Source organism: Colobus angolensis, unplaced genomic scaffold (assembly GCF_000951035.1).
Source record: "Colobus angolensis palliatus isolate OR3802 unplaced genomic scaffold, Cang.pa_1.0 Scaffold382, whole genome shotgun sequence".
NCBI classification, from domain to species: Eukaryota; Metazoa; Chordata; class Mammalia; order Primates; family Cercopithecidae; genus Colobus; species Colobus angolensis.
Window position 1 is genome coordinate 1,091,806 of NW_012117177.1, and position 20,918 is coordinate 1,112,723.

At 40.2% G+C, this 20,918-nt stretch overlaps 1 pseudogene; it reads left to right on the forward strand.

The window, feature by feature from the left end:
• Positions 1–768: 768 nt before the first annotated feature.
• Positions 769–1,691, forward strand: LOC105520613 (annotated as a pseudogene).
• The last annotated feature ends 19,227 nt before the right edge of the window (positions 1,692–20,918 follow it).

Genomic DNA, 20,918 nt, shown 5'->3' on the forward strand with positions numbered 1-20,918 from the left:
ACAGGGACCAAGAATAAAAAATTATCCTGCCCAAAATGTCAATAGCACAGAGTTTAAGAAACCATGCTCTGTTATATAACTACAAGTCTAAAAGGTTAGGTTTGGAAATTGCCAGGTGTTGATCCTTCAGGCACTGAACTTCCAGGAGTAGCTGCTCTTTCCCTTTCCCACTTGCCGGAGAGGGGCTGGGCATTGCCATGAAACATCTACAACTTGGGCAGGAATCTATGGAGAGAAAGGTGAGGGGAGATTCCCCCTCTCCAAATTTAATACCAACTTCTAGAGAAAGCATTGCACTTCAACTGTTAAATGCCTTTCTTCTTCTGCAAGATAGTGCCAGTTTTTTTTTGAAACACAATAGCAACTTATTATTCTAGTAGTTTATAAAATGGACAGTTTTATGTCGTGAAAGTTGATGCATTAGGTTTTGGAGTCTTCCCCTCCTCTATTTCATGTTCTTCAGTTGTAATCCTTCTTTGAATATTGGAATAGTTGCTGTGTCAGCAAAATACTGTAGTGGTGACTCTGTTCAGAAAAACTGATTGCCTTTCTTTTAATTTAAGGTTAATGAATTCTTAATTTCTTAAGGGTGTGCTTATATATCAGAAATTGGCTCAAAGAGTTGCTTGTTTCTGTCGAGTTGAGTTTCTTAGGGTTCATTTCCAATTAAGCAATGAAAATGCTTGCCAACAGAATGAATTGGTCGGTCTAATCTCTTTTTTTTCCACCCTTGCCTGTTTCTTCCATCTGCACACAGTTGTCTTCAGCATGGGGGAGCAGAACCACTCTCCCAGGAAGGAGCTTCAGCACAGGACATGTGCAGAAGCTCCAGGAAAGAAAAGCTGGCATCCCAGGCCTATGCCCTTGGGGCCGTTTCCAACTCTATGTCTACTTTTCTGAACTTTCCTATCTATAAGGTTGTGTTCCGGCAACAGATCTATGCCATGGCAGTGTCAGAGGCTGTGAGACAGCTTTGGCACGAAGGTCCTCAATACTTCTACCGGGGAATCTACCCTCCTCTTCTCTCCAAGACATTGCAAGGGACTCTTCTGTTTGGGACTTAGGATAGCCTGCTGTGCTTTCTCTCTCCTGTTGGGCCACATACCCTAGGACACCACTGGGTTGCAGGTGTCATGTCTGGCCTGGTGGAGGCTGTGGCACTCAGCCCCTTTGAAAGGGTGCAAAATGTACTCCAGGATGGTCGCAAGCAAGCTCGCTTCCCCAGCACCTTCAGCATTCTTGAAGAATTCAATTCTTATGGGCTGTGGGGGCGGCTGTCACAGGGCTACTACCGTGGTTTCTGGCCTGTCCTGGCCAGGAACAGCCTGGGGAGTGCTCTATATTTTTCTTTCAAGGACTCCATCCAGGATGGCCTGGCAGAGCAAGGCCTGCCCCATTGGGTTCCTGCCTTGTTGTCTGGTAGTGTCAATGAAACAATCACCTGCCTAGTTCTGTATCCTCTGATTGTGCTGGTTGGTAATATGCAGTCCCATATTGGATGGCAGAGCATGCCAAGCCTGTGGATCTCTGCCCAGGATGTGTGGAACAATTGGGGCCAAAAGCTACTCCTGATCTACCGTGGAGGCTCCCTGGTCATCCTAAGGTCCAGGGTGACATGGGGCTTCACTACAGCAATCCATGAGTATCTGCAGAGGAAATCACACTCCAGGAGAGAGCTGAAGACTGACTAGCTGCAGAAAGTGTGGCCATGCCAGCTTTGTTATTCTAAATCTTCCCTGGTTGGTTCTATATAGCTTACTTCTTTGGCTCAGTTGCCTAATACAGCCATCCTTTAGCATCTGTAAACTCATTGCATGGGAGAAGTTCCCAACTACCAACCTGTTGAGCAAGGACAAAGCCCAACAGGATTCCTTAGTCAAAAAGAAACGTTCGCCCCAGTCTCTCCACAGCTTCAGTAGCCTCAGAGCCAGGAGGCCCTTAAATAACGTGTAACACAGATTAAGTGTCATTCATTTAAGGAATTCCTTGGCAATAAGCGGAAACTTAAAAGATGACCTTACTTAGGTACTTTGAGCTCTGGGACCCCTCTAGGTATCCTCCAGACCAAATTGAGTGGAACTCCAATTTCAAAGAACTATGCTTTACTTTTAGGATGGGAATTCCATAAAACTTCTCAGATGGCTACATTTTCATGATATTGTTCACTGCCTCTACCACCACCTCTCACTTCTCAAGGCTGTGGGTCCTACTTTCAGGGTAGCAGCTGTGACTGGAAATTCCAAATTAGGCTTGCGTGAACTCATCAGGTACCACAAGAACTAGTGGGGCTGGAGATGGGAGTGTGAAGAAGTGTGGCCCATGGATGGAAAGGATAAAACTTCAAAAGAAGAGATTTAATTACATGCAAAATAGAAACATTTGCTATAGTCTGCTTGGTGTTATTTGCTAGGACATTTCTGAGAGCAAGGTGATAACATTGCCTAGAAACCATTTGAGTTTCCCTAAGAAACCTGGAAGTGAAGTGACCATATCTCTTCACAGATAATTGCATATTTTGTTGACGTGGTAAATGTAGTTAGTATGACATAAAGATCAGAAATCTTAGCCTGTCATTCACAGCCTTTCAAAATATGGTCCTCATATAACTTTCAACATATTGTCACTCCACTTACATAAACCCCAAACACTAGCCATAATGAACTCTTGTTCTCTCCCCAGACATTCCATGAACTTTCCCGTGGCCATACTTTGGCCCACACTATTCTTTCCACCTGCAGTGCTCCTTCTTCACATGCCAGTCTACCAAAATCCTTCCAGCTCCTCAAAGCCCAGTTCAGAGGTCACCTTCTCTATGGAGCCTCTTGATTTCCCCCAAATGAATGCGACATTAGTCTCTGTGATGCCCCTTTCTAACAGCACTTCATACATGGTACTGATTCTATTATGTCACTAATCTCATGTGACTCTGTTCTTGTATTCTTCAATACCTCCTACTAGACCATAGAACTTATTGAAAGCAGGGATTCTTGTATGCATTTTTAAATCTTCCATTGTGCCTAGGTGCTCAATAACATTGGTCGAATTATTGAATTATCAAGCTGTGATGTGGTATATCCTCTGGGTGCTGTCCCTTGTACATGAAGATAAACTTATTGACTCACTGTCAGCAGGACACATGCCTTTGGGCTGTGTTTTTGTTTTCTTTTAATAGCGGATTTAGTTTTGTGCTAATGATAATGATGCTTCTACTGATGATAATAATAACAATAATAAAAAAAATTACTTTCAACTGGAACATTTGATGAGTTTGTGTTACTGATGACATGTTTGCTATTAGCACCAGTTCAGGAACTGAAATTTCACAAACAGATTCACAATGTATAACTGTCCTATTTGTTTCAACTCTGGGATTTTGAGGATTTCCAAGATGACATGTGTTATAGTTTCCCCCTACAGATAATTTTGTATTTTTAGTAGAGATGGGGTTTCTCCATATTGGTCAGGCTGGTCTCGAACTCCCAACCTCAGGTGATCCACCTGCCTCGGCCTCCCAAAGTGCTGGGATTATAGGCATGAGTCACCGCGCCCAGCTTCCATATGAAATTCAGGGTAGTTTTTTTCTAATTCTGTGAAGAAAGTCAATGGTAGCGTGAAGGGAATAGCATTGAACCTATAAATGACTTTGGGCAGCATGGCCATTTTCATGATATTGATTCTTCCTATCCATGAACATGGTGAACGTGGAATGTTTTTCCATTTGTTTGTGTCCTCTCTTATTTCCTTGAGCAGTGGTTTGTAGTCGTCCTTGAAGAGGTCCTTCACATCCCTTATAAGTTGGATTCCTAGGTATTTTATTATCTTTGTAGCAATTATGAATGGGAGTTTGCTCATGATTTGGCTCTCTCTTTGTCTATTATTTGTGTATAAGAATGCTTATGATTTTTGCACATTGATTTTGTATCCTGAGACTTTGCTGAAGTTGCTTATCAGCTTAAGGAGTTTATGGGCTGAGACCATGGGGTTTCTAAATATACAATCATGTCATCTGCAAACAGAGACAATTTTACTTCCTTTCTTCCTATTTGAATACACTTTATTGGTTTCTCTTGCCTGATTGCCCTGGCCAGAACTTGCAATACTATGTTGAATAGGAGTGTTGAGAGAGGGCATCCTTGTCTTGAGCTAGTTTTCAAAGGGAATACTTCCAGCTTTTGTCCATTCAGTATGATACTGGCTGTGGGTTTGTCATAAATAGCTCTCATTATTTTGAGATATGTTCCATCAATTCCTTGTTTATTGAGTGTTTTTAGCATTAATGGGTGTTGAATTTTATCAAAGGCCTTTTCTGCATCTATTGAGATAATCATATGGCTTTTGCCATTAGCTCTGTTTATGTGATGAATTACATTTATTGATTTGCGTGTGTTGAATCAGCCTTGCATCCCAGGGATGAAGCTGACTTGATTGTGGTGGATAAGCGTTTTAATGTGGTGCTGGATTCGTTTTGCTAGTATTTTATTGAGGATTTTCACATTGATGTTCACTAAGGATATTGGCCTGAAATTTTCTTTTTTTGTTGTGTCTCTGCCAGGTTTTGGTGTCAGGATGATGCTGGCATCATAAAATGAGTTAGGGAGGAGCTCATCTGTTTCTATTGTTTGGAATAGTTTCAGAAGGAATGGTACAAGCTCCTCCTTGTATCTCTAGTAGAACTCGGCTGTGAATCCATCTGGTCCTGAGCTTTTTTTGATTGGTAGCCTATTAATTATTTCCTCAATTTCGGAGCCTGTTATTGGTCTATTCAGGGATTCAACTTCTTCCTGGTTTAGTCTTGGGAGAGTGTAAGTGTCCAGGAAATTATCCATTTCTTCCAGATTTTCTAGTTTATTTGCATAGAGGTATTTATAGTATTCTCTGATGGTAGTTTCCCCTTTATCTTTTTTTATTGTGTCTATTTGATTCTTCTCTCTTTTCTTCTTTACTAGTCTGGCTAGAGGTCTATCTATTTTGTTAATCTTTTCGAAGAACCAGCTCCTGGATTCATGGATTTTTTGAAGGATTTTTTGTGTCTCTATCGCCTTCAGTTCTGCTCTGATCTTAGTTATTTCTTGTCTTCTGCTAGCGTTTGAATTTGTTTGTTCTTGCTTCTCTAGTTCTTTTAATTATGATGTTAAGGTGTCGATTTTAGATCTTTCCTGCTGTCTCCTGTGGGCATTTAGTGCTATAAATTTCCCTCTACACACCGGTTTAGCTGTGTCCCAGAGATTGTGGTACTTTTTATCTTTGTTCTCATTGGTTTCAGAGAAGTTATTTATTTCTGCCTTAATTTCATTATTAACACAGCAGTCATTCAGGAGCATGTTGTTTAGTTTCCATGTAGTTGTGCGGTTTTGAGTGAGTTTCTTAATCCTGAGTTCTAATTTGATTGTACTGTGGTCTGAGAGACTGTTCGTTATGATTTCCGGTCTTTTGCATTTGCTGAGGAGTGTTTTACTTCCAATTATGTGGTCGATTTTAGAATAAGTGCTATGTGGTGCTGAGAAGAATGTATATTCTGTTGATTTGGATGGAGTTCTATAGATGTCTATTAGGTCCACTTGGTCCAGAACTGAGTTCAAGTTTTGAATATCCTTGTTAGTTTTCTGTCTCGTTGATCTGTCTAATATTGAAAGTGGATTGTTAAAGTCTCCCGCTATTATTGTGTGGGAGTTTAAGTCTCTTTGTAGGTCTCTAAGAACTTGCTTTATGAATCTGAGTGCTCCTGTATTGGGTGCACATATATTTAAGACAGTTAGCTCTTCTTGTTGCATTGATCCCTTTACCATTATTTAATTCCCTTCTTTGTCTTTTTTGATCTTTGTTGGTTTAAAGTCTGTTTTATCAGAGAGTAGGATTGCAACCCCTGCTTATTTTTGCTTTCCATTTGCTTGATAAATCTTCCTCCATCCCTTTATTTTGAGCCTATATGTGTCTTTGCACATGAGATGGGTCTCCAGAATACAGCACACTGATGGGTCTTGACTCTTTATCCAATTTGCCAGTCTATGGCTTTTTAATTGTGGTATTTATCCCATTTACATTTAAGGTTAATATTGTTATGTGTGAATTTGATCCTGTCATTATGATGCTAGCTGGTTATTTTGCCCATTAGTTAATGCAGTTTCTTATAGTGTCGATGGTCTTTACATTTCAGTTTGTTTTTGCAGTGGCTGGTTCCAGTTTTTCCTTTCTGTATTTAGTTCTTTCTTCAGGAGGTGTTGTAAGGCAAGCCTGATGGTGACAAAATCCCTTAGCGTTTGCTTGTCTATAAAGGATTTTATTTCTCCTTTGCTTATGAAGTTTTATTTGGCTGGATGTGAAATTCTGGTTTGAAAATTCTTTTCTTTAAGAATGTTGAATATTGGCCCCACTCTCTTCTGGCTTGTAGGATTTCTGCAGAGAGATTTGTTGTTAGTCTAATGGTCTTCCCTTTGTGGGTAACCAGACCTTTCCCTCTGGCTCCCCTTAACATTTTTTCCTTCGTTTCAACCTTGGTGAATCTGACAATTATGTGTCTTGGAATTGCTCTTCTCGAGGAGTATCTTTGTGGTGTTCTCTCTATTTCCTGAATCTGAATGTTGGCCTGTCTTGCTATGTTGGGTAAGTTCTCCTGGATAATATCGTGAAGTGTGTTTTCCAACTTGGTTCCATTCTCCCCATCACTTTCAGGTTCGCCGATCAAACATAGGTTTGTTCTTTTCACATAGTCCCATATTTCTTGGAGCCTTTTTTTTTGTTCTTTTTCATTCTTTTTTCTCTAATCTCGTCTTCATGCTTCATTTCATTAAGTTGATCTTCAATCTCTGTTATCCTTTGGAGGAGAAGAGGCTTTCTGGTTTTTGGAATTTTCAGCCTTTTTGCATTGTTTTTCCCTCATCTTTGTGGATTTATCTACCTTTGGTCTTTGCTGTTGGTGACCTTTGAATGGAATTTTTGCATGTTTGTCCTTTTTGTTGCTGTTGATGGTATTGCTTTCTGTTTGTTGGTTTTCTTTCTATCAGTCAGGCCACTCTTCTGCAGGTCTGCTGGAGTTTCCTGGGGGTCCACTCCAGACCCTGTTCATCTGGGTATCACCAGTGGGGGCTGCAGAACCGCGAAGATTGCTTCCTGCTCCTTCCTCTGGAAGCTTTGTCCCAGAGGGGCACCTGCCAGATGCCAGCTGGAGCTGTCCTATATAAGGTGTCTGCTGGGAGGTGTCTCCGTGTCAGGAGGCACGAGGGTCAGGGACCCACTTGAGGAGGCAATCTGTCCCTTAGCAGAGCTAGAGCACTGTGCTGGGAGATCTGCTGCTCTCTTCAGAACCAGCAGGCAGGAATGTTTAAGTCTGCAGAAACTGCACCCATAGCCGCCCCTTCTCCCAGGTGCTCTGTCCCAAGGAGATGGGGGTTTTATCTATAAGCCCCTGACTGGGGCTGCTGTCTTTCTTTCAGAGATGCCCTACCCAGAGAGGAGGAATCTAGAGAGGCAATCTGGCTACAGTGACTTTGTGGCACTGCAGTGGGCTCTGCCCAGTCAGAACCTCCCAGAGGCTTTGTTTACACTGTGAGGGGAAAACCCGTCTACTCAAGCCTCAGTAATGGCAGACCCCCCCCACTCTCCCACCAAGGTCGAGTGTCCCAGGTCAACTTCAGACTTCTGTGCTGGCAGCAAGAACTTCAAGCCAGTGGATCTTAGCTTGCTGGGCTCTGTGAGACTGGGATCCGCTGAGCAAGACCACTTGGCTCCCTGGCTTCAGTCCCCTTTCCAGAGGAATGAACGGTTCTGTCTTGCTGGTGTTCCAGGCTTCACTGGGGTATGAAAAAAAACTCCTGCAGCTAGCTCAGTATCTGCCCAAACAGCCACCCAGATTTGTGCTTGAAGCCCAGGGCCCGTGTGGTGTAGACACCTGAGGGAATTTCCTGGTCTTTAGGTTGCAAAGACCTTGGGAAAAGCATAGTATCTGGGACAGACAGCATAGTCCCTCATGGCACAGTCCTTCACGGCTTTAGGGAGTTCCCCAACCCCTTGAACTTCCTGGGTGAGGCGATGCCCCACCCTGCTTCTGCTCGCCCTTTGTGGGCTGCACCCACTGTCTAACCGTCCCAATGAGATGTACCGGGTACCTCAGTTGGAAATGCAGAAATCACCCACCTTCTGCATTGGTCTCGCTGAGAGCTGCACACTGGAGCTGTTCCTATTCAGCCATCTTGCCCAGGAGTCTTGCATTCCTTTTTTATAGCTCAATACTATTAAAATGTGTACATATACAATATTTTCTTTATCCATTTATTGACTGATGGACACTTAGGTTGATTCCATAACTTGGATCTTGTGAATAGTGCTGTAATAAACATAGGAGTGCAGATATCTCTTCAATATACGATTACAAAAATTTTTTTTGGAAATATACCCAGCAGCAAGATTGCTGAATCATAATGATAGTGCTATTTTTAGTTTTTTGAGGAACACCCATACCGTTTTCCATAATGGCTGTACCAACTTACATTCCCAATAACAGTGTATAAGAGTTCCCCTTTCTCCACATCCTTGCCAGCATCTGTCATTTTTTTTTTGTCTTTTTGATAATGGTCATTTTAACTGGGGTGGGATGAAATCCAACTTTTGACTGTTACAAAACAGAACTACCATGATTTTTCTTGGCAATGTACATAAACACAGATATCTCTAGGGGATTTATGTAGAATTCTGGTTTATGGAAAATGAGCACCTTCAATTTAATTGAATGATGCCTAACTTTTCCTAATGGCATGTACCAATTCACACCCTTACTAGCCAGGTTTAACAGTTCCAATTGCTCCACCTGGTGGTCAACACTTAGTATTATCAGACTTCTTAATTTTTGCCTATCTAATGGGTGTAAATGGCATCTTATAATTTGATTTTCCTGATGACTAATAATGTTGAGCATCTTTTCACAAGCGTATTGAATGTTAGTATTTCCTCTTTTGTGAAGCATTTATTCAAGACATTTGCCATTTTTTCCTGTTGTGTAACTTTTTCAAATTAATTTGTAGAAGTTGTTTTAATTTTAGTTCTTTCTCCTTTATATGTGTTCCATATATCTCTCCTAACTTTGTCACTTATTTTTCCATTTTAATGATTTCTTTTGATAAAAATAAGTTCTAATTATAAGATAGATATCGAAGTTATCAATCCTTTTTTATGGTAAGTGCTTTTTGTGTCTTTTCAATGAAATCTTTCTATACCCCAATATCATGAAGATATTCCTTTATAATAACATTTAACATTTTTATAGTTTTGACTTTCACATTTATGTTTTGAATATACTTGGAATTAGTTTTCATGTAGAATATGAGAATAGAGGTCCAATTTTTTCTTTATGAATATCCAATTGCCCCAATATCATTTGTTGAAAAGTCTTTTCTTCTCCCATTCAGTTACAATGCAACTCTGTCAAATATCAAGTGTTCATATATTCTTGGGACGATTTCTGACTTGTCTGTTCTATTCTACCAGTTTATTCATCTAATCATGTGCCAATACAGCATTGCCTTGTTACCTGTAACAGTAATAATAATAAATGTCTTGATATCTGATAGGGAAAGTCTTCCCACCTCATTCTTATTCCTCAAGAGTTTCTTAACTATTCTTATCAATATGCACAGAAATAGATGCTGAAATTTTCCTTTCACAAAATTACTGTTGAGATTTTAATTTCAGCAAAACTTAACTGTTGAGTTTTAATGTAAACAAAAATAATGGTTGAAATTCTAATTTTAATGTCTCTCCAAGTTTCATAATATTCTACATAGTGTTCAACATATCTTTTTTGGGATTTTTATTTTTTGCTTAATTTTTAAACTATTGCTAACAGTAAAGCAGATTATCATAAATGGGATTATAATGAGTTTCTTACATATAATGTCCTTCTATTTTAAGAGAAAAATATATATCTGTTAAGAAATCAATTTATATGCGTTGATGCCTCATGTTGACATATTCAGTGTAACATATATTGATTAATATTATCTACTATGTTATTATCTATACAAATGCCACTAATTCATTAGGTTTTTCAAAAAGTAAACAGCAAACCTTAAAAAATTTATTATGATAATGGAGATGGAGTACAAAAAGGGTCAACTCTGAGATAGAGTACATGAAAGCTCAAGATACCTATATCCAACTGCCTACTTGATATTTTCACTGAAATATAGGCATTCCAAACTTAATATGTCAAAGATTAAACTATTTATTCTCCTTACCAATCTGTCCCTAATCTTTCCACTTTCAATGGTATCATCATCTTCTGGTACTTTCAACACAAAGGATACTATCATATAGGGAACGTGACTCTCTCCCTCATTACTCTATTTCCAGTGCCCAGATTGTCATGCACATAGTAAGTGTTCAATAGATATAGAATGGATGAATGGGCCCTGCCCTCCAAACATGTTTGATTAAAAATCATTCAAGAATATACACAAAGTAGTATATGAAAAAATGACAGAAGACTTCTGTCCTTTCTTTTCAATTATTAGACCCACAGCCTTAGTTCAGTCTTTCCTGATTTTATACCTGAAAAACTGTCACAACTCTTTTTATTGGCTCTTCTTTTCACCTTCCAATGTTAATAGTTTACAAGATAAAATCCAAACCACTTGGCATGACATTCAAGGTCCTCCATAATCTGACACCAGCCTACCTTTTTCACCTCATTTTCCTCTACTTAAATATTATGAATCTTGATGTCCCAACTACACAAGACTACTGGATGTTTCCCAAGTGTGCCCTACATTTCTCTTTGTTCTTCTTTTCTCCTCTTCCTGGAATTCCATTGCCCCCATTTCTTACTTCAACAAATGCTATCCATTTTAAAAGACCCAATTAAAATGTCATTTCCTCTATGCAGGCTTCTTGGACTCTCTCAGGTAGAATTAGGCTTCCCTCTTTTCCACTTTCCCCTGGTACTTATCAATCTTGATATAACATTTAAAATCATAGATGTCATAGAATTATAATATTAGATTTAGAAGTGGTCTTGGTGATCATGTGATCCGACTTCTTCATGTTATCAAGGGCCAGAGCTAGGAGAATCCAGGTCTTTTAATTTGCCTTGACTCGTGATTATGTATGTACATATTTTTTATCCTCTACTTGACATGTCACTGGGCAGAAATAGGGTGTTATTCATCTTTGTGTTTTTATTCATGATATGTAATAACATCTATTGCACATAGTGGATATACAATAAATATGTTTTAATTGACTTAAGATCAGAGGGATGGATAAAGTAGAGGTACCATTCGTAGTATTGTACTCTGTACCAGGTACTATGCCAAAGTTTTACAAGAATTACCTGATTGATCACACAATCCTATGAGATAAGCACTATTTGTAGCTTTATTTGCCCAAGACTTCATAGCCAGTGTAGAATCTGGACGAAAATCAAATTCCTTTGGCTCCAGATTCTTTGTTCTTAGTCATTGTGCTATAGTGCAAAACAACAAGGTGGGAACTCAAACATTTTGGATTTAGAATATGATTGATGAATGAATTTGACATGAAAGACTAACTTTAATTTCCTGGAGGACATAGCAGCTGGGTTTGGGAAGACAGTTTGGGACTATACTGTGGAAGGCTCTGAATGCCAAGCATGGTGTGAGAAGTTACCTCCCTTCCCTAGCTCTCCATCTGCACCAGTCTAGATCACCGTCTGAGGCCCAGCTCAAACAGCACGTATTGTTTGAAGACTTCCAGAATCTTCCAAGTCACAATGAATTTCCCCTTCTCCCACAGCACTTTGTTCATACCTTTATTATAATACATAATACTACTTTCTTTCTTTTATTTTTTTGAGACGGAGCCTTGCTCTGTTACCCAGGCTGGAGTGCAGTGGCGTGATCTTGCCTTCCCTGGGTTCAAGCAGTTCTCCTGCCTCAGCTTCCGAGTAGCTGGGACTACAGGCATGCACCACCATGCCCCACTGGTTTTTGTATTTTTAGTAAAGATGAGGTTTCGCCATGTTGGCCAGGCTGGTCTTGAACTCCTGACCTCAGGAGATCTGCCAGCCTCGGCCTCCCAGAGCGATGGGATTACAGGCGTGAGCCACTGAGCCCAGTCAATATGACTTTCTTAACAGAAATATTTTGTGGCTGTGTCTGTTTTCTTCACATTTTATAAATTCCTTGAGAGCAGGCACTTTATTTATGATTGTATACCTCTTTTAATTTCACAACTGATACATAGTAGATGCTTGTCAGTCCATTTTGTGTTGCTATAAGTGAATACCTGAAACTGGGCAATTTACAAAGAAAAGAGGTTTATTTAACCCATGGTTCTGCAGGCTGGGAAGTTTAAGATTAGGCAGCTGCATCTGGTAGCTTCTGATGCGGGCCTTGTACTGTGGCAAAACATGGCAGAGAAATGCAAAGGAAACCAGGTCCCTGCAAAGAGAGTAAAACACCAAACATGAGACGCAACCTCACTTTACAACAACTTGCACTTGCATAACCAATCCAGTCCCACAAAGAGTAAGAACTGACTCACTCCCACCAGACTGCTTTAATCCCTTCATGAGAGTGAATCCCTAGTGACCCAGAAGGCTGTTAAAGGTTCCACCCCCTCTCAACACTGTTACATTGGGGACCAAGTCTCAATATCAGTTTTGGTGGGCAGAAACCATATTCAAATCATAACAATGCTCAGTACATGTTAGTTGAATTAAATGTTTCATTAGAAGAATATAGACATGAATAAAGTATGGTTTCTGCTCTCAAGAGAAGCCAACATTCTATCAAGGGAAACAGTACATTATTCCACATGAGAAGCTATACTAGTGACATGTATAAAGCATGAGGAATTCAGCGATCAATTAGAAAATGCAATAGGAAAAATAACCCATTCGTGATATTCCCAACATCTATAAGGCAGCTAGGAAGATAGCTAACAAAGATGTATAAACCATTATGCAGAAAAGTATGAGATTGTACTAAAGGAAATTTAATAAAAATCAGAAAGTGGAGGAATATACTTGTCAAGAACTACAAAAGGTATAGAATTTGACCCTATTTACAAAGTTACAAATTAACCTGACACACACAGTTTCATGTATTCTGTCAGAAGACATGAGAATCTTGCGTGAGAGGCAAAGGACTTTATTACTCAGAAAAAGCAGTAGCTAGAACTTCCTGTTGGCTTGTGTTCATTCCCAATGCCCCCTAAATCCCACAAGGGCAATGCAAAGGACCAATGATGGATGGCTGCACAGTGGGTTGCATTACAGGAAAGAAACAATACATTTGGAGGATCCACTGCTTTTATAGAAAATGGAAATAAGCCTGCTGTTTGTGATGTTTCCACATCCTTCAGGGTTTCTCACTGAAAACATGGTCTTGAGAATGGCCAAGGTGAAGAGTCATCAGTGCCTTACATTTTTGGCATAATCAGCAAGAATATGCATGAATGCTTAGGGGCCATGATGGGTTGTCTTTCCCAAGAATACTCCATTTGTATGTGTGGACACTTTAAGTCAGCAAATCGGTAATTCTTCTCAAATTAGTCCATGAATCCAATGTTATTCCAATCAAAATATTAACAGGCCAATTTTTTTGTGGAATTTGAAACACTGATTACAAAATTGGAAAAGGCACATATAGTAAATTGTTATATGAAAGAAGTGACATTGCAAAGGAGTGAAAAAACGATGAATAATTTAATAAATGTGATTGGGACAGTTGTTTCCCTTCTCAGAGAAAAATCTAGATCCATGCCTTATACAAAATAAAGTCTAGATGTATAAAGGTCCAAAGTACAAAATTGAAATCTTAAAACCAATAAAAAATCATGTCCTCAGAATAATTTCCTAAACAAAATCCCAAAACACAAGTTTTAAAGGAAAAGATTGATATATATTTGATTCCACAAACATCGTATAATGAAAAAAATGAGAAATAACGTTAGTGTTAAAAGATGAGCAATGATTGGTACAGGATTTTTGGAAAGCTAGTTGGCTCTATCTACTGAAGCTGAACCTATGCATTCCCTACGACCAGCAACTCCACTTCTTGGTATATACCCAAGAAAAATGCATATGTATATTCACTAATGACATTATGAATATGCTCATACAGCATTATTTGTAATAGCCTCACACTGAAAAAAAAAAAACCCAAGTGTCCACAAACAGTAGAATGAATAAATAAATTGTAGTATATTCATACATTAAAATGTAGCACATAATGGAGAATTAACTACAAATTCACGACAACATGGATGAATCTCACAAACCTAATGTTGAGCAAAAGAATCCAGACACAGAGGAGTATATACTGAACTATCCCATTCATTTAAAGCAGAAAAGAGGCAGAACTAACAATCAGGAGAGTGGTTATCATCCTTGGGCATAGTGACTGGAAAGGGGCACAAAAGAAGCTTGTGGCAGGGCAGGGGGAGGTTGGTAATGTACTGTGTCTTGATCTGAGAGCTGGTTATATGGGTGTCTTTACTTTGTGATCATTTATCAAGATGTACACCTAAGATATGTATGTATGTCTATTGTACTTGAATAAAACATTTTGAAAATCTGCCTAACAGGATACTTTCTTATATATGGCTCTCACTAGTAGAGTTGCATGCATACCAAAAGTCATGTGTTTCCTCAAACAGGTTTATTTCAGTTACATTTGTTGTAAATGAACATAATATGTATGCAAAAAAGAAGACCAGCAACAGATTTAGAGAAACTTTTTGCAACATATATTGCTGACCAATAATTTGATACAGAATATGCAAAGAACTCCTAAGAAGCAATACTTAAAAAACAAACAACTTAAAGGACGAATAGGTAAATGACCTGAAAAGGTACTTCACAGAAGAGGAAATGTGTATAACCAGGAAACCTATAAAAAGATGCTTATCCTTTTTCATGTCCTTTACAGGGACATGGATGAAGCTGGACGCCACCATTCTCAGCAAACTAATACAGAAACAGAAAAGCAAACACCGCATGTTCTCACTGATAAGTGAGAGTTGAACAATGAGAACATTTGGGGACACGGAGGGGAACATCACACACTGGGGCCTGTTGGGGATCGGGCGGCAAGGGGAGGGGTAGCATTAGGAGAAATACCTAATGTAGATGACGAGTTGATGGGTGAAGCAAACCACCATGGCACATGTATACCTATGTAACAAACCTGCACATTCTGCACATGTATCCCAGAACTTAAAGTATAATTTAAAAAAAGATGCTCATCCTCATGAAATAATCTGGGACATACAGATTTAAACACTAGGAAGATACTCACTTTCACCTATTAGATTGGCTAAACAAGTCTGAAAATACTAAATATTGGCAAGAATGTGGGAAAATGGAACTCATACACTGCTGGTATGAATATAAATTGATGCAATTACTGTGGAAATTTATTTGGCAGTGTGTAGTCAGGTTGAAGATGCATGTACTATGTCATCTAGCAATTTCAATTCTAGGAGACATGTTTATAGACTAATAGGAGGATACTGCAAGAACATTAACTGCAGCATTTTTTGTAATGGAAAAAATGGAAGCAACTTATGCATTAATAAACTATGGAATATTCATATAACGGAATATTATATATCGCTTAAATGCACCTCTATCTGTTACAGTATAAACATAGGTAAAATGTTTAGAAATTCATAATGTTGGGTGAAAAGTCATAATGTTGTGTAAAAGAACAAATTGTGGAAGATTCCACAAAGATATGCTCTAACTTGTCATAATGCAAAAATCACCAGAAAATGATTCATTTAACAAATCTTTATTGTAGGCACAATTCTAGGTACTTGGGATCAGTGAACAAAGCAGAGATCTCTTCCCTTGTAGACCTTACATTTCAATGGGGGAAGACTGAAATAAGATAATTAGCATAAGTAAATAAATTATATAGTGTGCTAGATGGTGATGAAGCAAAAGCAGAGGATGGTAAGGGGGATAGAGAAAACAGGGTGGGCAGTTTGCAGCATTAAGTAGGATGCTTCAGGTAGGTCTCATTGATATAGTGAGATGTGAGCCTTGAAAATGTGAGAGAATTTAAATGAGTGGATCTATTGGAAAAGAGAACTCCTTCCTGGAGGAACAGACATTGCCATGGTCCTATGGCAAGAGTGAGCCCGGCTGTTTGTAGAATAGCAAGAAGGCCACAGCTGTGGCAGAACGAGGAGGGCAGAAGAGATCAGAGATATAATGGAGAACCAGAAAATGTCAGGCTTCTGCAGGGACTTTGACTCTGATTCCAAGTGGAATATGCTGTCTTTGCAGGATTTTGAGCAGAGAAATGCCATGATTTGATTTATATTTTAAAATGATCACTTTAATTTTTGTGTTGAGAATGCACCACTGTAGGGGAATGAGAGTGGAAGCAGAGAGGCATGTTAGAAAACTTGTAGTTATCCAGATGAGAGATGATGGTGGATTTGACCTTACGTGTACCAATGGAGATGGCGAGAAGTGGTTGGATTTTGGAAGCATTTTGAAATAGAGCCAAAATGATTTGCTGATGGATTGGAGAGAAAGAAAGAAATTGAAGGTGATGTTAAGGTTTTTGGCTCAAGCCAGTGTACAGCTGGAGTTGCCATCAATTGAAGTGAGGAAGGCAGTAGGAGCAATAGGTTTTAGAGAACAGATCAGTTCTGCCTATGACAGTTTGAGTTTGAAATGTCCATTAGACATCTGAGTGGAGGTGCTGAGTAGGCAGTTGTATATATCAGACAGGAGTTTAGGATGAAGATCTGGCCTGCAGACATGAATTTGGAAGTTAACCTAGAAATATTTTGTATTAGCTATTGGACTGAAAGAGATCACCAAGGGAGTATACATAGGAATGCAAAGAACAGGGATGGAGCCCTGGGACATTCTCATTTTAAGAGGTTTGGAAGAAGAGAAGCCAGTAAAGTAAACTGAGAAGAAGCAGTTAGTGAGATCAGAGAGTGTGGTGTCCTGGGAGCCAAAGGAAGAAAGTGAACCAAAGAGGAGTGACTCATTAGCCGTGCCCAATGCTGCTGATAGGTTAAGTAAGGTGAGGACTAAGAATTGATCATTGTATTGAATAATGTGAAGTCACTCATGACCATAACCGTAACAGGAGCAGTTTCAACTGATTTGTGGAGGTGGACCCACAAATCAGGTGGACCCTGATTAGTATGTGTCCAAGAGACAATGGGAGGAGGAAAATTGAGGACATTGAATAGAGACCACTATTCAATGGTCAGGGGATGAGAGAGTGGTCAAACTAGGTATCTGGAGGAAGAACTTTCCTGATAGATGAAACAGACATTGCAAAGGCTCTAAGACAATAGTGAGTATGACTTGTTTGAGAAACAGCAGGGAGGCTACAGCTGGGGCAGAGTGAGTGAGGAACAGAACAGGCAGAGAGAGTGGGAGATAGGAAAGGATGGTCATCTGGCGCTCCTTCTTGGCCCCAAAGTAAAGCAGGTAGAAGGCCTAAGGGAATGTAGTCTTAGACAGAAACACTGGTTCCAACGAAGCCTTATATTGTGTATAGAAACGTATTTCATAGGTATCTGTAAAAGAGATTTGCATCAAAGGGGAGCAAAGAAATTGGGTAATGGCAGGTGGTAAAGTGGAGCCAAGAGAAAAAAAATATATATATATATAAAACAATTTACTATATAGGCTTTTTCCAATTTTGTAATCAATGTTTCAAATTCCACAAAAAATTGGCCTGTTTATATATATATATATATATAGTGTACATATGATGAATATTTGTGTGTTATATAATAAAGATGAGAAACAACAGTATAATTGAATCCTGATTGAAATGACCCAATAGAGAGCACAACACTGATAACGCTGGAGTTAAGGGAGAGAAAGAAGGTAGTGATATCATTCAGTTGATAGGAGAAGAAGATATCTAGTGAGAAAGGAGAGGGGCTGGCTTTAGAGGGCAGTCTGGAAATATCATTATATTAATTTGCTAAGGTTGCTATAACAAAATACCACATACTGGGTGACTTAAACAACACACATTTATTGTCTCACAGGGTTGGTTTCTTCAGAGGCTTCTCTCCTTTGCTTGCAGATGGCCGTCTTCTCCCTGTGTCTTCACATGGTCAGCCCTCAGTCTGTGTTATCTGTGTCCTTATCTCTTCTTATAAAGGCACCAGTAGTATTGGGTTAGGACCCATCTTAATGACCTCGCTTTGACTTAAGAGGTAATTATGTTACATTATGAAGTACTGGGGGTTAGAACTCCAACATATGAATTTTGGAGGGACACAATTCAGCACATAATAATCATATGTGATATCAACAGGAAGACCATGTGTATGAATGCGGGTGCAGATAGGTGAAGTGATGTGGTGGTAGGAGTCCGTAGAAGCTCTCTTCTGATGGCTTCAATTTTCTAGTGAAACAGGAAGCAGTGGAAGAGTTAGGATATGGAGACAGTGTCAGGAGTTTCAGGAGAAAGAAGTTGCAAAATAATAACTTGGAAAAGTCAGAAAATTAAGGGACAGGAGACCTGTAGCATGATTGCCTAGCAGCATTAAAGTCTGGTTGAAGTTCATGGTCATGAAGTTAAACTGAGAGTTGTCATGTGGTTGTGAATTTTCCCCTAGCCAGCTTTAGCTGTATGGGTGCAGGCTCATGGGGAAGTAGCTGGATTTAGCCAGGGGTTGTGATTTTGCCAAGCAACACAAAGTGAGAGAGGGGCGGGATTGTGGAGGGTATATGTAGAGGAGTGGTTGTAAAGACTGAGCATGACATCTGAGCTAAGAAAGGAGAAGAGAGAAGACAATAAAGGGAAGAAGAGATAGTAAAAATCTGATAAGATCAATGGATTAGAGATTCCGGTGAGGTTGAAAGAAAATGGGGTCCAAAGTGAGTGGGCTGAAAAGAGAGGGGTGTATGGTCAGAAAGAGGGATGTTTGAAATTGAGATTACAGAGGGGTTCCCAAAATTATAGTGACAAGGGCTAGGGTATGGCTACATGAGTGGGTACATGAGTGAGTAATTGAGGTGGCGTTGAGCACAATGTCATGGAGGAGAAATGTTCAAGAAACAGAAGGGGCTAGTTTGTGAGATTATCAGAATGATTTTTTTTTTTTTGAGATGGGGGTTTTGCTAGGTTGCCCAGGCTGGCTCAAACTCCTGGGCAAACTTCCCAACTTAGTCTTCTGAGTACGTAGGACTATGGTGAGTGCCACCATGTCTAGCTTTAGAATGATTGATATTGAACTCACTAAGAATTAAGATAGGACAACTACCATTGAGAATGATCATGTTCTCAGAGACAAAATGAGAGTCTGAGAAAAGAGGGGAGAATATTTCTGACAACAGCAATAAGAGCTGGTTGGTGACACTAGCTGTCAAAAACTGGAAGTTTTTAGGGAGGTGGGAGAGGGATTGCTATCTAAAGGCAGCAATGAGAAGCAGTAAAGTCACTTACACAACTTTTAGGATCTGTGGTACAGTGGTGGTAGGAGAGAAAAATCATCTGCTCCTTGTGAGTGGGCTTCAGGGTATCCAGAGTCCTCAGGGAAGGGGGCATTCAGAGAAGAAGCTTAGACTATGGAGGATTAGCAAGGGTGCATTGTGTTTTATTAGTAGTGGAGGGGTGAGAGAGTGTCCTAAAGAGGGGATGTGGACACAACCTAATGGAGGTTAGAATGTAGCAGTTGAGAGACGTCTTGGGATACTTGTGGTGACTGGCACAAATGGAGATAAATGCTATCATCAGTTGAGTTCTAATAGATTCAAAGGAGATCAGGTTGGGAGGATTTTGAGGTTTGGGCTATGGAGAGGTGGGTATCTGGAGCTTCCTGTCAACCCCAAGGGATGTGGGGGGTGTGGTCTTAGACTTGGATCACTGGTTCAGATAAGGCTTCATTTTGCTCCTTCATTGTGCTCAGAAATCACATTAATCTGTAATGACAGAAAAATAGGCCAGAGGGCCAAGATGGCCGACTAGAAGCAGCCAGTGTGCCTGGCTGTCATGGAGTGGAATGGAAGGGGAGAGTAAATATAGCACCTTCAACAGAAACATCCAGGTTCTCACATTGGGATTAATCAAGGAAATAACTTGACCCACAAGAACAGAGAAAAGCAAAGCAGGACGACAGCACACCCCGGTGCAGCACAAAGCCAATGGAGGCTCCCCGCCGAAAGAAATGGTGAGTGAATGTGTGGTCCTGGGAACCCATGCTTCTCCCATGGATTTTTGCAACCCACAGGTCAGGTGATCCCCTTGTGAGCCCACTCTATCAGGGCCTTCAGTCTCACACACAGAGCTATGTGGAGTCCTGGCAGGACAGCAGACATGTGTGGAGAACCAGGAACTTTTTTTTTTTTTAATTATACTTTATGTTCTAGGGTACATGTGCACAACGTGCAGGTTTGTTACATATGTATACATGTTCCATGTTGGTGTGCTGCACCCATTAACTCGTCATTTACATTAGGTATATCTCTTAATGCTATCCCTCCCCCCCCCCCCCCCCCCCCCCCACCACAACAGGCCCTGGTGTGTGATGTTCCCCTTCCTGTGTCCAAGTGGAGAACCAGGAACTTTAGATACTCTGGCTATCTGGGCATTCTGGCAAAAGTAGCTGCAACTCCAGCAAAACAGGAGGTTAGACCCCTGTATCTACCCCTAGGAAAGAGGCTGAATTCAGGGGGCCAAGCAGCCATGGTGTGTGGGTTCCACTTCCACAACACCTCACAGGATAAGACCTACTGGCCTGGAATTACAGCTAGCCACCAGTAGCAGTGCTGCACCTACCTGGGACAGAGCTCCAAGGCAGAGGGGCAGGCTGCCATGTTTACTGTTTGGGTGACTTAGCCCTTCCAGCCTTCCAGCTTTGGAAAGTCCAAAGCAACTCGGGGCATAAGGGATCTCCCAGCACAGCACAGCTGCTCTACCAAAACATGGTCAGACTGCTTCTCTAAGTGG